The sequence below is a fragment of the Bombyx mori genome, chromosome 8, assembly GCF_030269925.1.
Source record: "Bombyx mori chromosome 8, ASM3026992v2".
Classification (NCBI taxonomy): domain Eukaryota; kingdom Metazoa; phylum Arthropoda; class Insecta; order Lepidoptera; family Bombycidae; genus Bombyx; species Bombyx mori.
The window spans coordinates 15,403,017-15,417,215 of NC_085114.1; the positions used below are offsets into that span (position 1 = coordinate 15,403,017).

General features: G+C 36.8%; 1 protein-coding gene across 12 annotated transcripts in view; it reads left to right on the plus strand.

Moving 5' to 3' along the window:
• Positions 1-14,199, plus strand: part of Br-c (broad-complex) — a 182,779-nt gene that overhangs the window by 126,502 nt on the left and 42,078 nt on the right. For 11 of the 12 annotated variants that reach the window (NM_001043511.1, NM_001111334.1, XM_021346252.3 and 8 more), the window contains 1 exon segment: positions 13,393-13,433. The exons of the other annotated variant lie outside the window; for it this stretch is intronic. The gene's annotated coding sequence lies outside the window, so the exon portion shown is untranslated. 12 annotated transcript variants of the gene reach the window in all.

The following is a 14,199-nucleotide window of genomic DNA, read 5'->3' on the forward strand; positions in this document are numbered from 1 at the left end:
CTATATCATTCACCAATTTATACAATATAAATTAAAATATACGTATCAAGTAAATAAATAAACAATGGGTAATTTGATCAACTATATCGCGTCAAGAGGGACGATCGCCGCCAATCACAGACTTATAATGGAAATACCACAATAACGGTTTCTAGATTATTCCTGTGACTAAAATATTTGATTTTGTATCGTGCAATAAATACGTTATAATTTTTTTCCTTTTTTTTTAATAAATAAAGATTTTATTATTAACAAAAAGTCAAATCTAAATAATTTAACATAAATCAACTCACACAGTAGAACAGATCTTTCCAAGATCAGGAGGCACAGTTCCCAAGATACTGCCTACGTTGCCTCGTTGGACAGCCAGACTCACTCTCTGTGCAAAGTACCAGCCAGCTTTAGCATCACGTGTAACCTCCTTCAAGCGTTTGGAAATTATATAGGTATTTGTTCCGTTTAGATTGTAATACGTCGCGTCAGGAAGTTTTTCGAGAATGTCAGCCAAAAATGTATAAGTCAACTCAATGATACAAAGCATCAAAATACAAATATTTATTTTTACTCATGACAAAACCACCTTTAGAGGTTTTTGCTATTGAGGCCTCAACTATAACCCAGGGTCTGTTGTACAGAGCCATCCAATATTTATGAGACACGTATCTTAAGGAGATTTCTCACTCTGGTCAAATCCAATTTTTGAGGTTTTAAACGATACATCAATCAAGATCAAGATCATCATCAAGATCTTCCACCGGGTGAGTGATATTGCTCGGTAGACTGACAGTCCTAAGGTTGTCGTTCCGAACTTGTATATATGCAGAGGTCTTTTTTGCCACGTACCATCCGGCTATGGAATGAGCTCCCCTCCACGGTGTTTCTCGAGCGCTATGACATGTCCTTCTTCCAACGAGGCTTGTGGAGAGTATTAAGCGGATGGCAGCGGCTTGGCCCTACCCCTGGCATTGCTGAAGTCCATGGGTGACGTCTGCCTACAAAGGCAATAAAAAAAATCTTGAAAATGTCGTAAGCGCGATTCAGGCATCTGTCAAATATCTTGTGTTTTTTGTGAAGGTTTGCCGCCACAAACACATCAAGACCCCGCTTAAATCGAGCTATGATCTCGTGGTTAGCAGACACTCGCAAACAACCTCACTAACGCGAACCGGTAATTTTTTTTTTTATTGCTTGGATGGGTGAACGAGCTCATAGCTCACCTGGTGTTAAGGGGTTACCAGAGTCCATAGACCTCTACAACGTAAATGCGCCACCCACGTTGAGATATATAACAAGCGTTTGTCTAATTTACAAAAACATATGCTTAGTACAAGCGCAATCGCCACAGTGAAGTATACGTATTAACTCATTACAACGCAATTCATTAACACGAATCTCGCACTAATAAATAATATATCCTGTTGATTCGAAGGTTATTGAATGTCACCGTTGCATTTTCGATAAAAGCGCACAACTATGTTATCCTTAGTAATGACATTTCAATATTTTAAGACTTATATGTCATAAAATTGGAGAGTGATTTTAAAAGGACATATTTAATTCATTTTTTGGTATCGTCAGCTTGATCGCCGTGTCGAGTCTATGTGAGGCTGACTCTGTACCGGCAATGGCCCATATATCGATCCAGTTACATCATTATCCTGCTCTTCTCCCAGTCACCCGGGGTCGGCGCAACATGTTTTCTCCTTCCATACTCTTCTATCATATACCATTTCTTCGCTCACTCCCCTCTTACCCATATCGTCTTTCACGCAATCCATCAATTTCTTCTTAGGTCTACCTCTTCCTCTATGTCCTTCCACATTCATAGTTAACATTCTCTTACTAACCTCATTTTCATTTCGTCTCATCACATGTCCATATCATCCCAATCGCGCACTTCTCAGCTTCTCTGTCACAAGTGCCACTTTCAGACTTCCTCTAACATATATCATCTCGATCCAGTTACTTCGGTAAATAATCTTATATATGTACATACTCTCTCCAACGGTTTTCAGTGGCCGTGAAGGACTAAATACCTTCTAAAAGACTGACATGAAAGGTCTTACTGGTGGTAGGACCTCTTGTGAGTCCGCACGGGTAGGTACCACCGCCCCGCCTATTTCTGCCGTGAAGCAGTAATGCGTTTCGGTTTGAAGGGTGGGGCAGCCGTTGTAACTATACTGAGACCTTAGAACTTCTATCTCAAGGTGTGTTCCGCATTTACGTTGTAGATGTCTATGGGCTCCAGTAACCATTAAACACCAGGTGGGCTGTGAGCTAGTCCACACAACTAAGCAATAAAAAAAAATAAAAAACGTGGAAACCCACCATGATTATATCCCAAGAAAACCACCCCATAGGGTAGGTATAGTAGGTATAGGGGTCACGATCCTCAATATTAAGGCAGCCGAAGCGAAAAGAAGGATGTACATTCTAAAAACTCATTCTGTCAGTAAATTAGTTTTACATTAAATATATTTACCGTGACCACGAAATCTCTGAATTGGATTAGGTTGGTAATTTTTTTTCTCAAAGAGATCACTTTAAGCTTTAAGACAGTTCGTTATACTTTTATAAATGGCAAGTTTTCTACCACAGCTCCCGAAACAATTCTCTAACATCTCTAAAATAAATTTTTCAATATATTTTTTTCACATTTATGTTTTATTTTCACGAATAAGTTATGATTTGTGTTCCTAAATGACTTCCACCATAAGAAAACCATATGAAAATGTCGAAGCAGTTCCCATATGAGTGAGTTAGTGTCAGAGTGCTTCCACCTTCGTTGATACTACCCATAACATCCACGGATTCTTTACAGCAGAATTAGAAAAAAACCTTACTTCAATTTACATTCGCATAGCCTAAGTAATTGTTATATTAAAAGCCCGGACGACAGTTTTAACAACAAAACATCTATGTATCAATTACAATAAACATAACAACATAAAATAACAACAATAGATTAAATATGTCGGAATCGAGCGGATGTGTGCTCATAGTTACGTAATTCGCACTGGGCAAATCCCACTATTATTGGCAACCCCGAGTGTCTGGAAACATAAAAGTTCGGGAAATTAGGGTTTTTTAACTATTCATTTATACTATATCGTACATCAATTAGTGATCGCCGTTACTGTCGGTAGGACCTTTTGTGAGTCCGCACGGGTAGATATCACCGCCCTGCCTATTTCTGCCGTGAAGCAGTAATGCGTTTTAGTTTGAAGGGTGGGGCAGCCGTTTTAATTATAACTATACCTTAGAACTCATATCTCAAAGTGGGTGGCGTTTTAGATGTCTCTGGGCTCCGGTAACCACTTAACACCAGGCGGGCCGTGCGCTTGTCACCCATCTAAGCAAAAAAAAAACATGATTTCATTTTTGATAAAGGGCGGTTCGTGAATTCTTAAATAACAAACAATTAAATCGGATTTGTTTTCGATGTAGTATTTAAACATTTGAAATTTGACGTGAATTCATAGAAATTAAGAAAATATAAAAAAAGTCTTGTGTTTTTAATTTCTCTTTTGGGATATTACTTGATCATGCAACACATTCGCGTGCGCATTAATTTCTGTAATAAAAGATACGATAATAACATTGGCTCAACGGATCCAGTGTGCTCCCGATATGTTTAAATATCTAAGCAAGGTCAGCTTTCTTAATCATGCTTCTTCAGTGACGTTATTTTGGTATCGGAATTATACACTGGCTAAAGTATATTTTTTAATATATCGTCTTTTCGCATTAAAAGTGTACAATTTCCAAAAATATTCAAAATTGAGTTAATATGCGTAAACATTTGGTATCACCAATATTTTTCTCATAAATACTGTCAAAAGAGCGTATTTTAGTTTTATTTTTATTTAATTTTTAGTTTACCTATGTTTTGACTACTATTAACAAAATTAATACATAATTTTATCTTGCTTTAAAAGATACTAGATGATGACGGAGCTTTACTCGTTTTTTTTTTTTTTGTAACGCCATCTTGTTGTGTCTTTAAAGCAGTTAGTTTCTCTCAATTAAGAAAAATTTTATTATTATTCGCCAATAGATGTCGGGAAGAGTCATATAGTTGATTTCGATAAAGTTGATTATTGAAAACACGTAAAAAACAACATTTTCTGAAAATAAATCGTAGCTAGATCGATTTATCGCCCCCGAAATCCCCTGTATACTAAATTTTATGAAAATCGTTGGAGCCGTTTCCGAGATTCAGATTATATATATATATATATACAAAAATTGCTCGTTTAAAGGTATAAGATATAAAAAAAAATGTAGCAAAGATGATTAATATTAAAATGTGATATTTTTAATATTTAATTGTATTTTAGTTTTATTTTTATTTAATTTTTAGTTTACCTATGTTTTGACTACTATTAACAAAATTAATACATAATTTTATCTTGCTTTAAAAGATACTAGATGATGACGGAGCTTTACTCGTTTTTTTTTTTTTTGTAACGCCATCTTGTTGTGTCTTTAAAGCAGTTAGTTTCTCTCAATTAAGAAAAATTTTATTATTATTCGCCAATAGATGTCGGGAAGAGTCATATAGTTGATTTCGATAAAGTTGATTATTGAAAACACGTAAAAAACAACATTTTCTGAAAATAAATCGTAGCTAGATCGATTTATCGCCCCCGAAATCCCCTGTATACTAAATTTTATGAAAATCGTTGGAGCCGTTTCCGAGATTCAGATTATATATATATATATATACAAAAATTGCTCGTTTAAAGGTATAAGATATAAAAAAAAATGTAGCAAAGATGATTAATATTAAAAATATCACATGTTAAACCTTTAAAACACTCTCCTATAAAATTAGTAAGTTTTGAGACTATACAGTTTTAATGCGAGAAGACGATATTATGTATCTCAGACCCGACATTCTGTACTGTAGTATTATTTTGTATTATTACTAGTGGTCCCCCGGTAGTCAAAATTCAACTATAATTAATTGAAATTATAAGTTTGAATTAAAAGTAAGAATTATAAGAAATAAATTTTAAGTTGAAACTATAAGTAAACTATTATGATTCTAACGTCAAAGACTATTATACTTCTATAATTACAGATTTCGCCAAGACTTGACTTTAAACAAATATTAATAAAGACAAACAATATTTAATCTATTCTCAATTTGACCACAGACTATAAGAAGCAATAAGAAAAGTTTGACAATATACAAATAGTATACATGCGGGTGTGTGTAATATTTTTTTATTGATTTAACGTATTTTTATGCATAATTTAAAAAAATATTAACATGCTGCACTGCTTCTCTATATTCTCTATAAGTGTGGAAAGTTTCATACTCCTCCGTCCGCACAATTTTCATAAAAAGGGGTGCAAAGTTTTTGCTTCACGTATCAATATATAGATTATTTTGTACTATTTTTGTATTCTTTAAACTGTAGTATTTTTTCTTCGTGTTATTTTCAGTATTTTTCTATATTCTACGTAATGATACCATATACCGTGGCTGTACCACCCGGTCGGGCGATTGTGAAAGATTTTAACTCGAAAAACGTTTACAAGAACTTCTCGCTAAGCTGACGCTTGAGAATTCATTCAAACTCGTATGTGACCGAAGACAATGGTGTTAAAACAATTAATGCTAAATTTGTAATTTTTTGTTTCGGTCGTGAGTCACAGACGATTTTCTTTTATGTTTACCGTGTCTTTTCTGATTTGGAGCGATCAGACTTCTGTCGAAATTATGATTTTTATGTATATACATATATGCTATATGTGATGTGTGGTTGTATACTAGTATAGGCAGTATTGGCCACTTTAGAGCAATACCCCCTTTATGCCACCTCCATCCCCTCCTATCCCCAAATATCTATATATTAACACGTGAAGAAAAAACTTTGTATCCCTTTTTACGAAATTGGGCGGATAGAGGAGTTGATATTTCCCACGCTCGTAGCTTATATAGAGAAGGAGTTCAGAATGCTACTATTTTCTTTAAATGATGTATAAAAAATACATTAAATCAATAAGAAAAACATTACACACACTACCATGTATTTGACGCACACACGCATATATACTCTTTTGTTAATTATTAGTCTGTGGTCAAATTGAGAATAGATTAATATTATTTGTCTTTGACAATAGAACCTTAATAATTATAATTTAAATTAATTATGGTCGAATTCGACAACTAGGTGAACGCTAGTCTAAATAATTTGTTTACAGATTACGTATAGTAAAATATAATATTCGAGTGGACTTCATATCGCTTAGATTTTTTTCGCAATACTGAATAAAATAGAAGTCATAAAAAGTAATAAAATATTTATCGAATTATAAGAAGATTTTGGTTAGCATCTGACTCTGCAAATCACAGTCGTCTGTTAATTAACACAAAAAAAATTCCACGCTGGTCCGGTATTAAAATCATAAACCTCCTCCGGTGTTGCCGTTGTCGGATAATAAAATTTAGTTCAAATACCACGCCGATATAATTTGTAAACAAAAGCAATTCATTAAAATTTGCAGCGAATATTAATTCGTCACAGACATTCCGACGCCGAAATATTAGGTTAAGTATCATCGATATATTTAAGTTAGATGATTTTTATCTTCAGAATATTCATTTTCATTTCATGGCGTACTAATTTTTCACAGCCGTTGTTAAGTTAAAAAAGTTGAACTCCAACAGACGCCAACCCTTTTAAATACAAACCTACAAGTATCAAAATTTCCTCAATGTAATGTCGGCTGCGATTACCGGAAGAAGAGAGAGTAATGTTGAAACCAATATCTATATTGATCAGTCCGATTCCGGTCTTCAACGTGGCGATGACGAATAAAATTAATGTGTGGTCTATTCGCGGATAATGTAGAAACGATATTTTTCAGAGAATTCATAACGCGAAGATAAGATGATAAATAGTAATTGGAGTAAAGCAACGGCTTCGGTTCACTGTAGGTCTGGCTTGATGTGAATATTTGTAGCTTAGTGTGCGGTCGAGTTATTGGAAATTGCAAAAAATACTTAAACTTACCAAGTAAAAACCACCCAACTTGAAATTTGAGGTTTGCTTCCGAATAGCTTAGTGACGACTCCGGGCGTTGTATTCAAGAAAAAGAAAAGGTTTCAATGAGTGACGCTTTTTATAAATTTAAATTAACAATTCACTCTCTGGTGGTAGAACCTCTTGTGAATCCACACGGGTAGGTATCACCACCCTGCAAATTTCAGCCGTGAAGTACTGCTTTTCGGTTTGAAGGGTGGGGTAGCCGTTGTAATTATACTGAGACCTTAGAACTTATATCTCAAGGTAGGTGGCGACATTTACGTTGTAGATGTCTATTGGCTCCGGTAACCACTTAACACCAATTGGGCCGTGAGCTCGTCCACCCATCTAAACAATAAAAAAAACTTTCCTATCTTCTTATTGCATAAATATCTGAACGAGCTCACGACCATCCTCGCGTTAAGTGGTGAACAAAGTCTACGTATATCACATTGCTACAACCTGGCAATTTAAGGTCTATTATTTACACCTTAGAAATCGGAAAGCAGACTTCCTCGAGATGGAAATGGGCTAAGCTGTTTTAGCCGATAAAACATACAATATTCTATGTCGTTCAATAAAGTATAGTATATGCATTCTTCTCAGTCGGACACTCTTGTCAGAGTGGTCGTGGTTGCGTTGACGCTGTATGTGCAGTAGGACCTGTTAGGTCGCCCATGCTCCCGACAACCGCCCTCCAGGCAATGCGCTTCCAGGTCCAGGTATATGCATGCTAGCTTCTAAATCACTACAGTTATATATGCCCTTGAATAATCATAATCTTCATAAACATAATCTATTCGGAATGTCGTAGCGAAATAATGATAAAATGCAAAGTGCAGAACACAGTCCCTTATTGGTCTAACATCTAATTCTGATCGCACTATCTCCGGCTATCAATCGCAATCTCTTGCAATGATAAGCGGCCCTACCCACGGCTAGGGATGGGCATTATATTCTCAACATGTCGATATTATTAAGCAGATGTCATTTAAATGTCATATTTTGGAATTGTTGCCGTATTAAGTCTACATTTTAATACTCGATAGGAGTTCCATCCTTCCGACCAGACTGAACAGCTTGGCGGTAGAAGTTAGCAAGCTTTAGTTTATTCCTTCCTTAAGGACGTCATTTCTGAGAAATGTCGGATTCTTAAATGTGAATAAGTATGTGGGAATATACGACGGAGAGAGATCTTCCACTGAGCGGCTGGTATTGCTCGGTAGACCGACGCTCCGAATGTTGTTGTTCGGAACTTGTATACATGCAAGCTTATCTTAAAAAGATCGTAAGCGAGATTCAGGCATCTGGCAATATATCTTGTGTTCTCTGATGGCTACTGCCACAAAGTACACATTAATTAAGACTTTAAATTAGATAAAAAATTTTATTGCTTAGATGGATGGACGAGCTCACAGCCCACCTGGTGTTAAGTAGTTACTGGAGCCCATAGACATCTACAACGTAAATGCGCCACCCACCTCGAGATATAAGTTCTAAGGTCTCAGTATAGTTACAACGGCTACCCCACCCTTCGAACCGAAACGCATTACTGCTTCACGGCGGAAATAGGCGGGGTGGTGGTACCTACCCGTGCGGAATCCCAAGAGGTCCTACCACCAGTGATTACGCAAATTATAATTTTTGCGGGTTTGATTTTTATTACACGATGTTATTCCTTCATCGTGAAAGTCAATCGTGGACAATTCATTGCATAAACCAGCCAGGAGTTGAGTAGGCTAATTTTTGATACAAAATAAATAGCGCAGCGCATACATAAAAGAAAACTGTTTTTAAATCATTCCCATGAACGAAAAACTATACGAATCGGCGACAAAAAGAATTCAACGGGTGTCGATAGTTCGAACGTTATCGATGAAAATCTATCGATAAGTGCACGTACGTACATCCCTAGCACTCACTGCACTCTTATCGCGAGAACCTAACCTTTTGATATAGGCATTACTTTTTTGCGAATATTGCATTTAACACAGATACGTTTTGTATTTAAATTTAACATTGCTTAAGTAAATATGAAATGTGAATGCACGCTTTTGAATATCATGTCGGCTGGGTGATTTATTTTAACCTAAAAAACCCAGTTATTGTTTTATTTTGACATGACATACGCCGTTTGGACATGTCATTAACTTAGTACAAATTTTGTTAACAGAATTGACTGTCGTGAGCACTCGTGAATACACTGTCACCTATCTATTATGACCGAAAAAATTAAAAGCTCAGTGAGACGTGGACAGTCATAAACCAAACGCATACCACATTCCACTGTTAGACTCAGAGACGCCTATCTCATCGTTACGTACAGCACTAGTGCTCACGAAGGCATAGCATTGCATTAAAATCGTATCCGTAAAATCAATTTATCAAATAATAATAAATATCAAATAAAAAAATATAAAAAAATCAATCAAACTAAATAAATAAACTTGTAAAGAAATGTTATACAATCAAAGAACACTTTGTTGTAATTATGATGTATTAATAATTATGAAAACATAATTTTAGTTTTAATTCTTCTCCTCTTCTTTTTCTCCACCTTATCCCACTATGTGGGGTCCAAAATTTTAGTTTTAATTAAAGCTACTTATAAATAGAAAATGAAAAAAAGAAAAAATGTAGATGAAGGTTGTGTTTATTGTAAGCACGAGTGTGAGCTCTGGATGTTACGACAGATTACTGCTACACCATTGAAACTCAGAATCCAACTCCGAGGATGTGTTGAAAAATGCACGTTATAATATCCAGAAATACAGTTCATATTGACTTGAAGACCTCGTGTGTGACGTCAAAAGAAATATAGCTCCCTCTACTCGGACGGACCCACAATATAAACCATTTCTTCATCGAAGTCTTTAGTGAAAACGTAAAGTTGATGCAAGATCGCAATTAAACGACTCCATTAATTACATAATTAACTTATTGTGATACAAATTCAATGAATCGAGGTTAAAAAACTTATAGAAATAAAATGCAGCGTACTTATTGGACGCTTATCAATATTCTTCAACAATAATATCCTTGTGCCGAGTTATATTTGTGTGAGCATTTTGTGCTTAGGAAATAAAGAAATATTTGTGTTTTATGACTATGCACTGATGCTCTGAAGGTAATTTTGGTAGCAAATGACGACAGACATTTTGGCTGCAAGTGTATACAAGATTGGAATGGTCAAGAAAGAGGTATTGGGATATTGGGTGCTATTTTAAAGACTATCTGTGACATGGGACCGGTTTTTTGTAGCTGCTGAGGCTTTGGCGGTTTGGCTTTGTCTCTGAAATTACTGATGATAAATATCTACGTGTCTTGATTGAAGGAATATGCTAATGACATATAATCACAGCATTTTACACATTAATACATTATCTAGGTAATATAAGTGATTCATGTCCGTTCATTACTTTCGAGGTCAAACGAATAAATTGCATTTCCTGGTTAAGAAAAAAAAAAGTCGTAGAGCTTTCGCATGTCATCAAACATCGCATTAGTTTCACAACTTTTTACAACACCGGATGTTTTAAATTTCGTCGTACGATTTATTTAACGACAAAATAACGGAAACAAACCGCGGAAGCTTATCGAAATCTTCGAGGGCACAATGAGAAACTTGTCCCGGAAAATAACCTTAGCAATTATCAAAACACACGCCCGAAAACAAAGCCTACGCACGCACACATCGCGACAAGACGCTCTAACACGTAACCCACACGCGTTCTTGACACACATGATTGGTCAGATTTCACTCTCGAATACAGCCTACATAGTTCGGATTCTACGGTGCGCCGTCTGATTGGACGTTTGAACTTTGACATTTCACGCTATTGGACCGTTTTAGTCATATGTACATAATGTGTAGGCTTATGTTTCCGGGTTCAGTGGGAACTTTACAATGGTTAGAAGCCTCCGAATTATGTACCGGCTTCACTTTCGCTGTGTACTTGGATTTCGTTACATTATCGCGATTCAAAAGTGGACGGGGAGCTTCGGAGTGCTCTTAAATATATCGTAATTGGAATAAAACTTTGTGCTTTTTTAGTTGCGATAGGTGGTGCTTGAGTCGATTCAACAAATTAGTCCCGAGCTTTATAACGGTAATATCGAAGGGCATCGGGTTTAAAGCACGCAGTAATAAAATAGGTGATCGATACACAGTCTGAATATTGGCTCTGTTTTTCTATAAATGTTTCTATGACTCATTAATTATACTGTAAAAACTGAGACTTAAAACTCATTTCTCAAGGTGGGTTTATGAGGGTGAATGGCATTTACGTTGTAGACGTCTATGGGCTCCGGTAATAACTTGACACCAAGAGAGCTGTGAGCTTATCTGTCCATCGAAGCAATAAAAAAATAAAAAAAAACTTTTTAATAATTTTTTTATTATTTTTTTATTAGATGGTTGGACGAGCTCACAGCCTACCTGGTGTTAAGTGGTTACTGGAGCCCATAGACATCCATAACGTAAATGCGCCACCCACCTTGAGATAAAGTTCTAAGGTCTCAAGTATAGTTACAACGGCTGCCCCTCCCTTCAAACCGAAACGCATTACTGCTTTACGGCAGAAATAGGCAGGGTGGTGGTACCTACCTGCGCGGACTCACAAGAGGTCCTACCACCAGTTGATGTCCTACCACCTATCTGTTGATTGAATTTAGAAAAATTAGTACGATGCAATATTTAGACGTCTATGAATCGATATTGCCACAGCTGTATGGCGACGAGAACAGCACTGCCTCACCATCCCCTCCGGAAGATATCTAAGAGATAGATAGATAGAAGTAACCTATATGCCGATACCCTATTAAATGAGTAATATATAATAATAATAAATAATAATAATAATTTATTTTTATTTCTCTCTTAAAGGTATAGTACAAATACAAATAGAAATTAACCATATAATTTATTTGGTAAGCCTTTGAAAGAGCTGAAGTCTGTACTAGGTTCAAAGAAAGTGCGTTTTGATCACCAACAATTGGAACTGGATCACTGGAAAGACGTTTTATAAGGCTGGTTCATATTCATATATCGTCAGTAGGAAAACAAAAATTACATTCACTTTTTTTTCCTACCTACGCTGATAGCCTTTAGAGGCTATTTCAGCGTAACCTTAACTAGTAGGTGAGCTCACGGGGCTCAAACCGGAGTGATGTTAACACTGACCCTAGCAAGAGAAGTGCTTCGCCGAATTTACCACCGGATCGGAAACGCGACCCACTGAGAAGATCCGGCGAAAACTCAGTGGGCTGTGTCTATGGGTTCACATTCATGATTTTAACAATGTGGTAGCGAGTCTTAATAACGTACTTAATCGATTGATATCGCTTTTTCGTCTTCAACTATTCAAAGGAGTCTCTAGCAAATGTAGCGCCCGTTTGCAATCATTACCCTAGCGCCCTCTAGTAAGCTTTTTTTTTTTTTTTTATTGCTTAGATGTGTGGACGAGCTCACAGCCCACCTGGTGTTAAGTGGTTACTGGAGCCCATAGACATCTACAACGTAAATGCGCCACACACCTTGAGATATAGTTCTAAGGTCTCAGTATAGTCACAACGGCTGCCCCACCCTTCAAACCGAAACGCATTACTGCTTCACGGCAGAAATAGGCGGGGCGGTGGTACCTACCCGTGCGGACTCACAAGAGGTCCTACCACCAGTAATTACGCAAATTATAATTTTGCGGGTTTGATTTTTATTGCACGATGTTATTCCTTCACCGTGGAAGTCAATCGTGAACATTTATTGAGTACGTATTTCATTAGAAAAATTGGTACCCGCCAGCGAGATTCGAACACCAGTGCATCGCTCGATACGAATGCACCGGACGTCTTATCCTTTAGGCCACGACGACTTAAACGCGAAGCGCGCGGTCTAAATGGAATGGTGTAGAAATATAACAGGTTTTTGGAAACCCCTAACGCCACACCCTGTACCATAAGCAAAGTCACCTCTGTAACCCTTACATCAACTATCGGAGAAGAGATATTTTTTTATTAGTTCATAGAATCACTGCTTTTTCCTCGTCCAAGTTCGATGACCTTGTAATGTGGATTAGTCAAATATTTTTCCGCAATCGAGTGACAAAATGCTTTCAAAGTAAGTCGCGTAAGCACGGCCTAATTCGATACATACAAGACACGTTAATTTATTACCAAACATGCTGAGACCTTAGAACTCATATCTCAAGGTGGGTGGCGACATTTACGTTGTAGACGTTTATGGGTTCCAGTAACCACTTAATACCAGATGGGTTGTGAGCTCGTCCAACAATGTAAGCAATAAAAATTTTTAAATAAAAAAACATGATAAGACCATTACTTTTTTTTGTTACAGTTCCCAAAACTCAAGATTGGCGGACAAACTGTATGAATTACGTAAGTTATTGCACGTTGTTTAATATTTTAAAAGTTTGGCCAGATGACCCGAGGTTACTAACCGTTTGGCCAGCACGAGGCGATCTAAGGCATTAAAATGAATCCGTTGGCAGCTGGACGAGACCTGAAGACCTTCTGCTGACGACCGAAAGTCTATTTTTGAAGGTCCTACGTATAACCTATACAAGTGTAAAACAGCTTTATAGAAGATTTTAAGATTCTCAAGTTAGTAGCTATCATACAAGTGAAAAAGGTGTTTGAAACACTTAAAGAACACACGAAAATGTTGCTTTCGAAAAATATCCGGCTTACTCTCTTTTTTTTTTATTGTCCTTGTAAGCAGACGAGCATACGGCCCACCTGATGGTGAGTGGTTACCGTCGCCCATGGACTTCAGCAATGCCAGGGGCAGAGCCAAGCCGCTGCTTACCAGTTCGATCTGCTTCGATCAGTTCTTACTCTTGTTATTTCCACTTCTTATTTAGGTTTTTAAAGGGTCTATTCAGTGGTGTAGATCGGAGAAGGTCCGTCATCTCAGGTATTCTTGTAATAAAGTCATTTGTGACGCAGCTAGTTGGGTAGACGCGTTTTCCTTCTACTTATACCATTGTCACTTGGCTTAAAATCGTAACTCGCATCCACGTAGTCCAAGGCATCAAGCATCATCACACACAGAAGTGCGAGGCAGTTCTCGCGTACGTAATAGTACAATAAGCACATGTCACAACGACATTGCAATGACACATAAAATAACAAAGTTAACGGA